General features: G+C 39.6%; 1 protein-coding gene and 2 long non-coding RNA genes across 3 annotated transcripts in view; all 3 read right to left on the reverse strand.

The window, feature by feature from the left end:
• Positions 1-16,163, reverse strand: part of LOC120741910 (Fc receptor-like protein 5) — a 58,208-nt gene that overhangs the window by 30,258 nt on the left and 11,787 nt on the right. The gene's annotated exons all lie outside the window — the stretch shown is intronic.
• Positions 4,714-6,588, reverse strand: LOC120741971. Its single transcript, XR_005697730.1, has 3 exons — positions 6,336-6,588; positions 5,175-5,228; positions 4,714-4,750 (listed from the first exon to the last, which is right to left on the reverse strand). It is a non-coding gene; the product is annotated as an uncharacterized LOC120741971 (long non-coding RNA).
• On the reverse strand, positions 7,838-12,668 carry LOC120741973. Its single transcript, XR_005697732.1, has 3 exons — positions 12,490-12,668; positions 10,352-10,364; positions 7,838-7,848 (listed from the first exon to the last, which is right to left on the reverse strand). It is a non-coding gene; the product is annotated as an uncharacterized LOC120741973 (long non-coding RNA).

Consider the following 16,163-nt stretch of genomic DNA (forward strand, 5'->3'; position numbering starts at 1 on the left):
AACTCAGAAAGATCAATTAGAGAAAAAACTCTAAATAAATATCAATGGTACTGAAAGTAGCTGCACATAATGTTTTGTCTGCGAGATGATTATGAGTAATTTCTATACTCGTTAAATGTAATTACTCTAAATTAATAACATACCAGCACAGACCAGCATCCAATAAAATGAGGCATATTGTCGTCTGCAGTTCAGAGTTCATGAAATGGCCTGTATTTGTATAGCGCTTTACTAGACCCTAAGGACCCCAAAGCGCTTTACCCATCCACACACACATTCAAACACTGGTGATGGCAAGCTACATTGTACCCACAGCCACCCTGGGGCGCACTGACAGAGGCGAGGTTCATTAAGTGAAAAATATCCAGTGTGTGTTTGTCATGAGACCAGACTCTTTAACTAAAACCTGAAACCTCTAAGATCATTTCAACAATAGACAACATGCTAAAAACAACTGAAGGAACTGCATCATATGTTGGTGCAACAGGGAGTAATAAAAATAAAAATAACACAAATACAGAAGTGAAAATATTGGATGTAACTGTTGTTCTTAGTGGATGTGGTGGAGCAGCTGAAGCAGGTTCAGCATTTGTTCTGCACTTCATGTATTAGAGCTGCACAGCAGAGAAGTTACTCTGATATGTTTTGTTCTCTTCACTGTGAATAAAAAGCTGCTTTTAAAAATATTTTACTGAGCAGCACAAATGAAACAGCTACAAAGCTGCAAGAACAACAGATTCTTACTAATGTTGATAAAACAGATCTCCAACTTACATGATACAGTCAGTGTGATGATATCACTCCACTCTGTTAACAAATAGGTCCTTGTGCCCCGACAGCTGTATCCTCCACTGTAAGTATCAGCATCGCTGCTGATTCTGTATTCATTGGATGTTTCAGGTATGTTTTTCTGGCCTTGTCTCCATTCATGCATCCACTGAGCTCCTTCACTTCCCTGAATCTCACATCTGACAGTGACTGTCTCACCGCTGTATATCTGAGTCCAGGGTGGCTGCAGGGTCACAGTGGGCTTACTGGGAACTGTTCACATAAGAATGATCCAGTTAGGAAAAGAGAAACAGAAAAACTCTGCTGTTTATAACATAAGAGTAGAGTCACTGCAAAACAGCTGATTCACAGACAAACAGTTTGAAGACTCAACATCAAAACAAAGTCACAATAAAACTATTTATAGCTTTCAAACTGTAACACAACATTTTTAGTAAAACGTACAAGTATTTACTTTGTACAGTTATCTTTTATTTATATTCTTTATAAATAAATTTATTATTTACAAAAAGTTACTGATTTTTTTTTTTAATGAGTTGTCTTAAGTCTGATTTACTTTCACAAAGATGCGATCTTTGAGGTGAATAAACAAATCAGTGCGGATAAACAAGAAAACACTTTAGATTAAATCTAGAAACAGGATGAGGAGAGACTTTTTTTAAATCCCAGGATTAGTTAGGCTCTTGAAGAAGTTACTCTGTCAAGGCCGATCCTTAATCTCACAATCTTAAAGTAGACACAACAAAACTGAAGTTCTTCTATTTTTCTATTTCCATCTCTCCAAGTAATCCTGCTGTCAGAAAGAGAAACAGAAGAACAGACTAGTCCCCAAAGACAGGACGTGACAGTAATGACAACTTTATACAAGACTTTTCAAACTCAAAATTTCACAACTCTTTATAGGAGCAGAAGAATAAATAAACAAAAGTGACAAATGTAGAAAAAAGCAACACAGTTCAAAGAACATTAACATGTCGAGTAAAACTGGAGAATTTGTCTCATGAAAATATTACTTAAACGAATTAAAAGGAAGTGACTGACTCCATGTCAGACTCCAGGCCATGAAGCACCTTAAAAGCAAATAATTAAATCCTGAAATCAGTTTGAAGACATGCTGGGAGCCAGTGTAACAGTGGGACAGGTGTAATCCCATGTGATGTGATTCGATGTGATGTGATGTGTTTGAGTTGGTCTGCAGTCATTCATCTGATTGTTTCATTGTTTCAGTGATTTAGGTGTGAAAAATCAAAGCATGTAAAATGGTTTCCTGTCTTTAAATGTTGTAAAATGATTCATAACTTATGTTGCAATTAATCCAGAAATATTTTTGTTATTGTCTTGAAATTTTCCAGCAGAGAAGCAGCTGATGGCAGCATGTGTTCAGCGTGTGTTCAGCGTGTGTTTAGCATGTGTCCAGCATGTGTTCAGCGTGTGTTTAGCATGTGTTCAGCATGTGTTCAGTGTGTGTTCAGCGTGTGTTCAGCATGTGTTCAGCATGTGTCCAGCGTGTGTTCAGCGTGTGTTCAGCGTGTGTTCAGCATGTATTCAGCATGTGTTCAGCATGTGTCCAGCATGTGTCCAGCGTGTGTTTAGCGTGTGTCCAGCATGTGTTCAGCATGTGTTCAGCATGTGTTCAGCGTGTGTTCAGCGTGTGTCCAGCATGTGTTCAGCGTGTGTTCAGCGTGTGTTTAGCATGTGTTCAGCATGTGTTCAGCGTGTGTTCAGCGTGTGTCCAGCATGTGTTCAGCGTGTGTCCAGCATGTGTTCAGCGTGTGTTCAGCGTGTGTTCAGCATGTGTTCAGCGTGTGTCCAGCGTGTGTTCAGCATGTGTTCAGCTGAGGAGATTCAATGGCAACATTTAAAGTTTCTCCTGAGTTTAGCTGAAAGACATTAGCTCACATTCAGTTTTGAAACAGTGATGAAAACTCTGCGTTTGCAGCCACAGACACAAGGCAGCTGGGACAATGACAATTGCATTTATTTTTTTCATGTTACAAACACATTTTTTTTCTTTTCTGGATGTTTGACTCTGAATGACGACTGAATATTTTTATAAAGGAAAAACTGTTTTACATGACTTTGGATACTAAACTAAAAAAAAAAAAAAAAACTGCAGTACTGTTTAAAGTATTTTGTTGTGTTTTGGGAATTAAAATGAGTGAAATGTGTCCAACTTACCTGTTACTTTCAATGTGGTGATGTCACTCCACTCTGTCCAGGAAGAGTTTCTTCTGCCCCGACAGCTGTATCCTCCACTGTCAGACTCAGCAGCGCTGCTGATTCTGTATTCATTGGATTTTGGAGGTGTGTTTACCTTAGCTTGTCTCCATTCATACGTCCACTGAGCTCCTTCACCTCCCTGAATCTCACATCTGACAGTGACTGTCTCACCGCTGTGTATCTGAGTCTTGGATGGCTGCAGGGTCACAGTGGGCTTACTGGGAGCTGTTAAAAAAATATCATTAACAAACTTAAATATAAAATCATTATTAAAGTTGTCCCAGTTTTTATTGCTCTTGTTAATTGTAATCATAATTTTGCATGCTGTAGACAATATGAGTTGAAAATCAGCAATAAAAAAGTTTTGTTGTATTAATTATTACTAAAAGACATAAATGCATGACTGCATTTCTTTTGTGATATGAGGACATTGGCTGATATTCAGTTTGAGCCTCACAAAGACAGTCATTAAGAGAACTCAACATGCCAGGGTCACATGTAATTTTACAATCCAAGTCCAAACTTTTCTGAACCAGTGGATTTAGCACTAGACTTTTTTTAATAATCAGGAATGTAAACATGTGACAGGAAACAGTTTAAAACATCAAGCACATGGGCTCAACAAAGTTTACTAAAAACTTCATCAGCAGCAGATCAAGGTACCTCTCAGTGATTTTCATGAACTGAACTGTAAACAAATGATCCACATATGGACCTGTTCTACATTACAGGTTCTTCTGAGGTATTCTGACACTCGTGAACACCTGTGGTGGGTGTGGTTTGGAGCTCAGCTGCAGGTTCAGGGGACAGAGTCAGGAGTGGGTGGCAGAAACAGCTGATCCCAGCCGCACTAATGACCTTTTCCCTTATTTTAGTAGCTGCTGGGGTCTGGAGGAGGGGAGTCGGACTGAGGCTGAGAGTCAGAGTGGAGCAGAATGGAGGGAAGTCTGTGTGTGTGTGTGTGTGTGTGTGTGTGTGTGTGTGTGTGTGTGTGTGTGTGTGTGTGTGTGTGTGTAAACAACAGAGATAAAAAGTGAGCACAGGATCTAAAAGCTCTCCCCTTGTGTGTGTGTTTGGGCGTGTCGTACTGAGGAAACATGTCAGAGTGCTATAAACCATTAGTTTTTCATTCATTTATAAATGTATTCATTAACATCAATCAGTGGAAAGAATCCAAGTAAAACCTGTTGTGAGAAAGGCTTACATAGCAGACCAGTCTCTGATACAATTATATTGTATTTTTAGGCCAAACTTGAAGAGAAATTAATGTAAAAATGCTAAAAACAAAAGAACTGATGGAACTGCAGCAATAAATCCACATGTGGAAATCTTTTTTCCTTCCAAGTGTTTCACTGTGAGTACTTATGATATGAATCTAAAAAACAGTATAATTGAAAGACAAAGTATTTTGTTGTGTCTTTGGATGAAACATTATGCAGTGTAAATTAAAATGTGTGAAATATGTCCAACTTGCCTGTTACTTTCAATGTGGTGATGTCACTCCACTCTGTCCAGGAAGAGTTTCTTCTGCCCCGACAGCTGTATTCTCCACTGTCAGACTCAGCAGCGCTGCTGATTCTGTATTCATTGGATGTTGGAGGTGTGTTTACCTCAGCTGGTCTCCATTCATACGTCCACTGAGCTCCTTCACCTCCCTGAATGTCACATCTGACAGTGACTGTCTCACCGCTGTATATCTGAGTCCACGATGGCTGCAGGGTCACAGTGGGCTTAGAAGGAGCTGATCAAATAAAACATATCATTAGCAGACTGATAATTTGACTTAAAAAAATCAACAATAAAAGTTGTTTTTATACTTTTTAAATGTTTTATACATTTATGAACATATAATCCATTAGTTGTCAGTTAGCTGTTGTTTGCTAACAATGCTGTTAAACCTCCAGTGGTGGATTCAGAGCTGGAGATTTAAAGATAAACGAAGTGAAAAAACTGCTGCTATGAGTAAACATACGAGCAGTTTGGGAAAGGCTAACATAGCAGACCAGTCTCTCCTAAAATGAGGACAATCATTTATTATTGTTTTACACTGCTTTTGTTAGTATTTTGTTCTGTTTTTGGATGAATTGTGTAATACAAATAAAATAAGTGAGGAGATGCGTTTAACTTGTATCCCTGAATCTTATATCTGACAGTGACTTTCTCACCTCTGTGTATCTGAGTCGTGGATGGTTGGAGGGTCACAGTGGGCTCAGGAGGAGCTGTTCAAATAAAAATATATCATTACAAAACGATCCTGGTTTTATTGCTCTTGTTAATTTTAATTATATTTTTGTGTCCTGGTAAAAATTTGACTAAAAATCAACAATAAAAAGTTAGTTTTTACCAAACAGATTTAATGATATTTAGACTCTACCAGCAGAGTGACTGAACACAACCAGGTGTGCACAAATCTAAACTGTGACACTGAACATCGACGCATAAACACACAATATCATTTAAACAACCTCAGTTTTACAGTCAAATATCACACAATTTACTTATTTCCAGAGGTGGGGAGTAACGAAGTACAAATCTGTACTTTACTTGAGTATTTATGTTGACATTGTGTTTTTCATAGTGTGAAGCATGCTGCAAAACAAACTGAGGTAGAATCACTGTGTTATTTAAGGCTGCATGAAAATCCTCTACAGATTAGTGCAGGATAAACAGGTTAGTTTGCTGTACTGTGATGGATTTAAAGGAAAGACCAGTGTGTGACTGGTGCACAGTGACAGTCCAATATAAAGTCAGTATAAACAGTGTACTGTGAGTGTAGAGACGAGGACAACTCATGAAACGTCTGCTTACATCTGACTGAATTCAGGTGGATAAATCTGTAAAGAGCAGCAAGTCAGCTGATCACAGCTCATACATTAAGAAAATCTACTGGAGCTCTCAATAGAAAATAGCCTGAGCCATTAAAAACTGATTTTAGGATTTTCCACAGGCTGAATCCCACTTTAGACTCTTGTCCATTCTCTTCCGCTTATCGTTATCAGGGTCGCAGGAGGCTATAGACTATCCCAGCTATCATAGAGCGAGAGGCAGGGTACACCCTGGACAGGTCGCCAGTCTGTTGCAGGGCTAAGACAGAGACACAGACAAACATTCACACTCCCACATATTTAAAATAATCAATTCACTTAACCCCACTAAGTGCATGTCTTTAGACTGTGGGAGGAAGCCGGAGTATCTGGTATTTCCTTTCATTTTTATCCATGTAGCTTTGTACAAGGATTTTGAGAACTCCAAGAGTTAATACAAAAGCGTACACTGAGGTAAGCAGCACACATGCCAATATCAGTGAGATACACTGCACTACTCACACAAATCATCATCTTCTTGTAAATCTGTACTGTAATCTGTTCAGATAAACATCCATGAAAAGAGAATTAGTCTGTATGAAGGCAGCACACTCTTAATATGATCATTTTAAACACTCTGTGTTCCTCCACCACTGCCTCGTTTAAGTTTTGGACAAAATGGATTCTGGGATATTGCATTTCGTCATTTCGAGCTGATTGGAGACCAGAACAGCCAATCAGATTTTTTTTGCATCCAAGTCTGTGATTGGCTGGTTTTGTGGCACAAATATAACGGTGTACAGAAAGAGTTGAGCGCGCACGGGCAGAAATGTTGAGAGCGCGAGCAACACATTGCGAGCAAGCGCAAGTGCAAAAACTGAGCGAGAGGGGCTGCTGTTGTGTGTGTGTGTGGATAACAGCAAACACTGAGATACATTTTTTGCACGCAGCAACGAATTTTGTTCACTCAACTTAAGTTTTTCTTCACTCAAAATAAATTTCTCCTCAAAATGCAACACAATTATTTTTACGTGCGCTCAATTTTTTTTTTTACGTGGGGTCAGAATAGTGGCACAAAAATAACACCATATAAAACCGACTGACAGCTGATTCCATAAATATACAAGATGGTGATGAGGAAACACACGGAGAAGACAGCTGAGGGGAATAAACATAATGACACAATACAGGAAGCAAAACTGAACACAGGATGGGACACTGTCAAAGTAAAACAGGAAACACTGAGACCTACACCTGAGACACACGGACTTGACAACAACAGTGATAAACAAACAGGGAGGCAATAGCAGAGACACAAGGACAGGAACAGATTTACAGTATTTAACTGTTTTTCTACGTGATGAAGAAAAAGCTGCTGTGAGAAAGAGAGAAACCTGTCGGCACCACCCTTTGACTTAAATTGTAAGAAACAAATGTGTAAAAATAGAAAGAAACTTCTGGCAGCTCATCATTATTATATCTATACTATATTTCTATAGTAGATGCTGAAAAATAGAAACATTTCTGTTTACCTGCACTTTAATCATTTGCTGTTTTACCTGTTTGGTAGTTGTTGAAATGGTTTGGCCTGTACCACTAAACTTGATGTCTTCAGAACATCTGCCCCCCTTCTTTCTTTCACATAATGGTATGATCCCAGCCTGTCTTTGCATGTGATTGGTGCGCCCATCAAAGCACAGATTCGTAGCAGGGCTGAAGATTCAGCTCCCACATACCGAGGGTCCATTAATAAGTGGCTCGCAGGCCGGAAATAATTGTATCGAGGGCCGAATGTGGCCCGTGGACCGTAGGTTTGACACCCCTGATTTCGAGCATTGTAGGAGATAACAGCTACATATATGAACTGGAGTAAAAACAGTGTTTCTTACCTTCAGCGTTTCCACAGATGACTGTACTGAGCACTAAAATAATGAATAAAAACTCATCAGATATTATACCTTTTAAAGGCTTTACTCTGATTATTGATTATTGTAAATTTAGGGATGAACAATAATCACCAAATTTCTCCTGTTTGCTAAACAAGCTCTAAGCAGTGACTCACTAATTCTCAGAGATCAGAAACATTTTAATTAATGGTGCCTTTCAAACAATGTCAAACGTGTACTTACAGAAAAAGCCCATCATGCAGAGCAAAGAGAGCCCCATCGTCACATCCAGCCTGCTGCACTCTGATCCTCAGATAATCACAAACAGTTTTACTTTGCAGAAAAAAAGAGAAGTTGTGTTTTGTTTGGGTGTGACAGAGTTTTTCTACAGGTTCTTCTTCTGATTGGTCTCTCTGTGCTTCCTTCCCTTTTACACCAAACTCAAACAGCTCCTGTAGCTTTGACCGCAGCAGTTTTGTGACATGTTTTCCATCGCTTTAAGTCATATCTTACCAGGTCTTTTTTTTTACCGTGACATGTTTTCGCAACGTCCCCTGGATCATTATCATGCTGCAATGTTACTCTTCCTGCACACTGGAAGTGAATGTACCAAAACCCCTTTTCTGTTTTGCAGCCTGTATTTTTATATCTAAGTCTTTTTAATGATTTTTTTATATTTTGATTCTTTATCGGAGGAATTATGTGGAAATTCTTCTTTCATGCTGCATAAAAACATCTAGAGATTTTATCTGACTCTTAGCTGAAACATCATCATGCAGTGCTATAATAAAAATGACCTTTGACCTCAGATCTGTGCATGTTTTCACCTTGTGGTTAAATTCTATGTTTGGCTGACACCCAAACAGAGTAAATGACTCACTGTGTGGTTGAACTGAAACTAAAGACCTGTATGTTTCACAAATTAAATTAACAAAGACAGCAAATAAATGTATCTTCTATTGGCACATCAAAGTGAATGTTACATGTTACCAACAAAGACTATGTAATTCTCTCCAGAGTCACATGCAGACGAGGTGACCTTTACTAAAGCTTACTGAAGCTGATCATTTCAGGCCTCAATAGTAACAAATGAAGAAAACTGAGTTACAGATAACTGATCACTGGAACACAGAGACTTTGGGTCATCACAAAAACATCCATATGGTCTCTATCAAGGTCACAAAAGTTTCAACTTACAACATAAATGAGAATAACATCCTGTATGATTCGACAAAAGTTCAGTCAAACTGTTTAGCTATGTGTAGACTGATATGTCAGAAGACATATCAGTCTGGTGTCCATATGAGTGAACATTATCAACATTTATTCATTATTTTCAGTTTTACTGTGGATTGTAATTATTTATTAAAAACTAAAAATCATTTGCAGAAGGTCAAAAACAGAGGAGAGATGTCAGGATGTTTTTGTTGTGTATCTAATGGCATTTTAATAATTATTCCTTAAATCATTTATTTTTATATTTTTACTCGTGTTGCCATAGTAACTCTAAACTTGAATGCATATTGAGTAAATACACAAAGCACTGAAACAAACCCCATGTTGCTTCATTGTGTTAAATATTTCAATTTGGTCATGACCAAACTTCCAGTTCCTCTTTACACATCCTGAGGTTTGATAGCAAGAATAAGACATAATCACATAGCACAGAGCCAAAGTGTTTTCAGGAGACATTGAGATTCATTCTGTGGGCTGATGGAGAAAAACATGAGATCACTGAGGGTTTTTAAGTGCAGATAAGCCTGCAGCTGCTTGCAAACTTTCATTCATACTTCACAGAAATACTGACACAGGGTGAAGGGTTTTAGAACGGTGGGTTGATGCAGGTGTGTGTCTTTGTGCATTTATGTGCATGTGCCCAGAGCCCTGGGGCTCTGTCCTCAGCTCGTACTGGGGTGGCCAACCTCTGACAGGATCAGCTGCCAGTTGGTTTTTAGGTGATCTTTCTTTTTGGCTCCTTGTTGCTTCTGCTGGTGTGGACACATGTTTGTTTTTGGGTCTCCTGGATCTTTCTCTGTTTTCTCTGTTGTGTGTCTGTGAAGGTTCTCAGTCATCCAGGTCATCGTAGTCTAAGGAGCTTGCAAAGAAAAGCGTCTGGACTTCTTTAAGTTGCTTGAAGACGTTTCACCTCTCATCTGAGAAGCTTCTTCAGTTCTAAGGTCAAATGGTGGAGAGTCCCACCATTTGACTCTCTGTTGTGGTTTTGCACCCTCATGATCACGTATGTTTTATCTCACACACACATACACTAGGGGTGCAACGATACACAAAATTCACGGTTCGGTTCGGTTCGATACTTTGGTGTCACGGTTCGATATTTTTTCGATACAAAAAATGTTCATGCATTTTTAATTTGTCATTTATTAAAATTATAAATATATATTTTAACTCAAAAGTACAGTTTTTAAATTTAACCCTAACCCTTGTGCGTGTTTTTTATTTTGACAGCGAATGCGCACCTGCGGACCACTTATGTGTAGCCCTGGTTATTTAGCTCATCATATTGCAGCCACAGAAATTCTTTTGTCCATGAAACCATAAAGCTGCACTTTCTTTTTGCCTTATAGTCTGATTTGTCATAACTTCTCCGTTTTGTGGTAAGCTTTTCTTTGGCTGTCACTTCTTCACCCTGACCTGTCTTATTTGGCTCAGCAGAACTGAAATGCTTTTATACGCTCACTCACATAAGCTCAGCGATTCTCTGCGCGATCAACCTCTCACATGTTTAAGCTTGCTGCGGGAGATTTCACTTGTCATGTTTGCATAGTAAGCTAACGATTAATAAGACGATGTCAGAGGAATTGGTGCACAAATTATCATCACTCACAGATCAGTGCTGTCGCTCTCTATACACAGTTCGCACGATTGCAAAGTGAAAGCAAAAAAACAAGCGCAAATTCAAACGCGACTTCAATATGTCACATATTGACAGTGGCTCACCGATGCCAATGACATAATTACCCAGCTACATTTCTGAAAGAATGCAAAAGCACTGACATATATTTTTCCTACAATAGCCCGACGGGCAGGGCAGAGATAGATTTTGGTAGCCCGACTGAAAAAATCGCTAGCTCCGGGACGTCGGGCTAGCGATATTGCAAGCCCTGTATCTGATTGAGGAATCACTCATCTTTGGAAAAGAGAGTTTATTACAGAGAAATGTCTCTTTCCAAAATAAAAGCTATACTATCCGCTTCTTCTGGGCTATATTCTCAGCAGCATAAGGAGAATCATGTGCTAACAGCTGTCTAAATGACTCGGCTAAAGTTAGTAGCATGCTTGCTTTTTTTTGTCTGCTTCCACTTGTCTTTGCACTAGGATGATGTCGGCGTAAATGTGCAGTCATATTCGTTGTGTTCCCACTAGTGCTTTCAGGTTAATCTCGTTTAAATGACCTTAACGCCACAACACGGCAAATCTCCGTTAACGAGCTACCGCCGATCGCTCCGTGCATGGGGCTAGACGGCAAACACGTTAACGAGCTAACTGCGCTAACACACTAGTTCACACCAATGTAATTGAGCATTGCATGGCACATCCAACATACTGTTTTACTTTAGTCCATGACTCGCTTACCTTCAGGGTCATACGTCACATGAAAACCAAAATAATTCCAAACGCCAGATCTGAATGAGGGTGGGGGAGGTGCCCTGCGCTCTTCCTTCTGACTATGCTGTCTGTGTTGAGCGCTCAGTGGATCTGCGCTCGACAGTGCAGCCTAGGCGGAGTAGTCGAACACAGATTCACTGAGCGCTCAACACAGACAGCATCGTCAGAAGGAAAATTGATAAAATAAATTACAAATGTTGTATTGTTCGATACATATGCGTACCGAACCGAAAGCACTGTATCGAACGGTTCAATATCGATACGAATATCGTTGCACCCCTAACATACACATACATGAGGTCATTGATGTTTGTTTAAGTGCAGAGATGGTGCAGATAGACTTGCAGCTATTTGCGAACTTGCGGTTTCAAAAATGTTAACACAATATTTTCCATCAGCCACGTCTCTTTAAAAAGTGATCCTTCCTGTCATGGTCTGATCTAAAGGTCCGAGTTTAAAACACCAGTAAATACTTTGTGCAAATAATTGTGGTCTCAGTCCCTGCAGTTTCAAATCTTACTGCATGTTAATTTAGTAAAACAAGCTCCTCATTAAAGTCAAAAAGGACAAGAAAGCACTTGATTAAAAAGCTCCTTCCTTATATATGCTGACGTAAAACAAGATACCAGCTACACAAAAGACTGCTGTCTGAAACATGCTGCATTTCCTCTTTCCTGCATGGCACAGATAAAAATGAGGCCTTTCAATAGATTAAAAATAAAATGTGGCAGAATATAGAGTATCCTTATTTTCATTGTACATGTACAATGAGAATAATAAATAAATAATAAATAAATAAATAATAAAGGGCTATTCTATTGGCGGTGTGAAGAGGGAAGGAATGAGGATTTGACCCAAAATGCAGACTCTTAGAAAAGGTTAACTTAAACCCAGCTGTATTGCTGGAATACAAAAAAAAATGCAAAACTACAAAATAATTATTTGAAACTAAACGGCAGGCAGAACACACAGCCGGACGATGAGGGAGACCGCGATGCAGGACAGAGAGAGATGCAGGCATAAATACACACAAGAACAAACAAGGGAGGGAATCGTAGCTAAGAGGAGACACTTGGGAGCACAGCTGGACACAATTTAAACTGAACATGATGCACAAAGCACAAGTGACTATCAAAGTAAAACAGGAAGTGTGCAAAACGCACATTGAGACACAGGCTGTGTCCAAATTCAGGGGTAGCATTCGTCGATGGCTGCATTTGTAGGCAATTACGTCACAGCAACGCGATGAAGGCTGTCCAAATTTGAAGAGTTCTCCAAATGCAGCGACAAATGCGTCCTTCATTTCCCCAGATTTGAAGGATGTGTTGGCTGTATCGTTCGTGGCCCACCATATCCCAGGATTCATTTTGGATTTCAGGATTTCAGTTTGCTATGTTTTAATAATACATTTTAAGAATAAATCAATTTGCACATCATATTCATATGAGTACGGTTTTATTAACCCTCATACTGTACAGAACCGGTGATGTCCAGACGGTATTCCTCTTGTGTTCTGCTGTGAAAACTTTAGGGATTAACATACTTGCCATGGTTTTCTCTCTTCTCTTATTTTTTGTGTGTGATCAGGACAATTCTGGAGAAGATGGGCCTGCAGGGGAAAGTCACCCCCATGCAGGCTAGAAGAAATGGGATAACTGAAGGGTGGCTGACCTAAGAACATAAACAGAGGGATAACAACTATACAGGGAAGAATCATGACCTCTGAATATTAAATAACCCAAAACTATAAAGTCCAAACACAAAACGCTGAGTGCAAACCCAGGATCACGACTATATTTATATACCAACAACAGCCTTTGACACACATGTAGGCAATGTGGCTGCTTAGAGGAACAAAGATGTTATTCTGTATTGCCATGTTTGTAGTTTGATCTCATATTATCACTGCATGATCTTACTTGTTGAATAAAAATATCACTGTACATTTTTGTAGAGTTGAAAATAGTAAAAACAATTTTTTAGGGTTTTTCAAGCTCCTAGAGAATTAAAAAAGTACAAAAAACTGAGCGACATTTCTGAGTCCTTTTCAAAGTTTTCGCGCTGCGGTGCTAGCGACCGGAAAAATGCAGAATTAAGTGCGGACTTGAACGAAGGCTAGAAGACTGTCCAGTTTCACAGCCGTTTGCTTCCAGCCTACCGGCCTTTCTGCTGGGGTGGACACGTGATTGTTTGGTCTCCTGGATCAAACTCCTGGGGTGCATTGTTGCTGTTTCTCACTCTCATGATCAAGTATGTTTCGTGACACACACACACACACACACACACACACACACTAGGTAAGAAAACTAAGACGACCTAAGAACATAAACAGAGGGATAACAACTAGACAGGGCAGAATAAGTTTTAATTTATCAAAACATGAACAATATTTTCCGTTTGCAAAGTCTTCAGTGAGACGGCTTCAGAGCGTAAACAGGTCAAAAACAAGCTTTGGTGCTCAGCAGCTCTAAAAAGTGTTTAAGTTGTTGACTTTGACTGTTCTCTCTGTATTCTGACACATGATGGCAGAGCTGCATAAAAAAGTGCTGCCAAGTAAAAAAGCAGTAAAAGAGTCACAGACACAGAAAAAGCTCTTCAAAATTCACCAGTGACTCAGTGACTCAGTTCATTTCAAAACACTTTATTAAACTGAATTATTGCAGAGACAAAACAAGACAAACAATCAGCGTAATAACAAAAAGCTGTGAAGGGCTTTTTTTTCTAACTCTGTCTGTTTCACATTTTCGTTGCCTAATTGTAACGTCCACTCTTACCAGTACCAGTTTATACAGAGATCAAATTAGTACTGAGCAGGATTGAGTTCAGTTTATTGATGCGGCCCTCCACAACAGGCCCAGTTTCTCATGTGGCCCCTCAGGAAAATGAATTGCCCACCCTGCTTCAGAGGGTCTCTGTGCCACAGCAGACTCCTGACCCAGAATCACACTTACAGTAAGTCATCGTCTTCAAAAGCAACCGAATGATCTGTGAGGTCAAGCTGCTCAGTTATTATTAATTTCTGGTTCTTTTCCACAGTGTTACCCCAGCAGGTGGCAGATGACCGCCCCTCTCTGAGCCTGGTTCTGTCAAAAGTTTCTTCCTGTTAAAAAGGAGTTTTTCATTCTCACTGTCACCAACTGCTCACTCATAGTCGTCTGATTTGGAGTGTTTCTCTGTATTGTTGTACAGTCCTTACAATATAAAGCCCCTGGAGGCGACTGTAGTTATGATTTTGCACCTTATAATAAAAATTGTCAACTTTTATTTATATAGCACCAAATTACAGCAACAGACAGTTAAACTGAGTTGAACTGAATTACTTGACAGTTGTGTGCGCTGTCTGAGGACAGTCACTGTGTTTGTAAGTAGCCATGTTCATTTTGTCACATGTTCCTTCTACTTTCTCCTCTTTGGATTTCAAACAATTTGTTGAGCACTAATGTGCACATGAAGCCCATTAGTGCTTTGAGTGCTCCAAGAGGGTAAAAAAAAAAGCACCTCCGTCCAGTGAAAGAGCGCTGCCTGCTGCCGCTCAAAGAGGTCAGAGTCCGCTGAGTCCACAACGCAGGGTCGTGTCATTCTGTCAGGGGTGTCGAGTGTGGATGCGAGGAAAGGAGGACCCAAACGCTGGACTCACAGGTAGGTGAAGGCTGGTGTTTATTATGATGAGCAGATGAGCTGAACATAAGATGACTGGCTGAACTGAAATGACTGTCTTAACTGAACACACGTGCAGAGTAGACAACATTAACATCAATGACACGACAAAGACCAGGATGAAACTGAGGACTTAAGTACACTGGCCAATGATGATGATGATTAGGGACCGGTGAGAACACAGCTGAACATAATGAAACAGGAAGTAGAGCTAATGACACTGAGACAGAGGGCTGGCACGGTGAAGCGGGAAGCATGAATGTGGAACATAAACTGAACATGAACTGAAAACACCAGGTGAACCACCCAGGAACCCTGACACAGTCTTGACTTTGGACAACTGAGCAGAAGATGACTGAATCTGAACAGAAGAGGAGAAAATCAGATGTCTGAGACAAAGTCTGAGCAGAAAACTGAGAATAAATTATTCTGAAAGACAGTTTAGAAACTCAATAGAAGAGAAATATTTTATTTAACTGCAATGCAGCCTGTGAACTGAGATGAACTTTGACTCAAAGCAACTGAGCAGCAACTTGGCAAATCGACAAAACAGAAATGTAAATTTTTTAACCTGAGCAGAAGAAAAGCTGCTCTGGAAACATGAGCAATAGTTTGACAGGCGAACAGAAAGAGCTTGAAACTCAGCAAACACGAGGCAGTTTGATACCAGAACAAAAGAGAAATGTCTCCCAAGAACAGCAACAACTTCAAGTCTGTGAATGTAAAGTGAGTGTAATCTCTAAGACTTGGAACTGCAGATTAGAATATTTTGATGAACATGAAACCATCAGAAATGTTTACATGAACCAAATCAGTAAAAGTGGAAGATGGAGGATGGCAAACATGCAAAAGAAATCAATACTGAGCAGAAGTATTGTTGTGTGAAAATGTCACATCAGGTGTTCAGCATTAAAGTGTGATTTACTCACAGGAATTACAGCTGTTTCTAGAAAGCATGCCGATTTCCTTTTTCAGTTCTCAGCCACTGGAAATACTTTATGGTTTCCTGCAAATCATTTTCACAGCTTGTTATTTCACACGTCAGACAGCCTCTTATTCGTTTTTCACATGCTCCAATGAGAAGCAAAAACTCGAGGGTGAGTTAATAAGAATCCGACAAGCTAAACATGGCAGCCCTTTGTTATTTACAAAGAAAAAAAGTGTCATGTATCGGTGTGTG

This window comes from Simochromis diagramma, unplaced genomic scaffold (genome assembly GCF_900408965.1).
Source record: "Simochromis diagramma unplaced genomic scaffold, fSimDia1.1 OVJJ01000590.1, whole genome shotgun sequence".
NCBI classification, from domain to species: Eukaryota; Metazoa; Chordata; class Actinopteri; order Cichliformes; family Cichlidae; genus Simochromis; species Simochromis diagramma.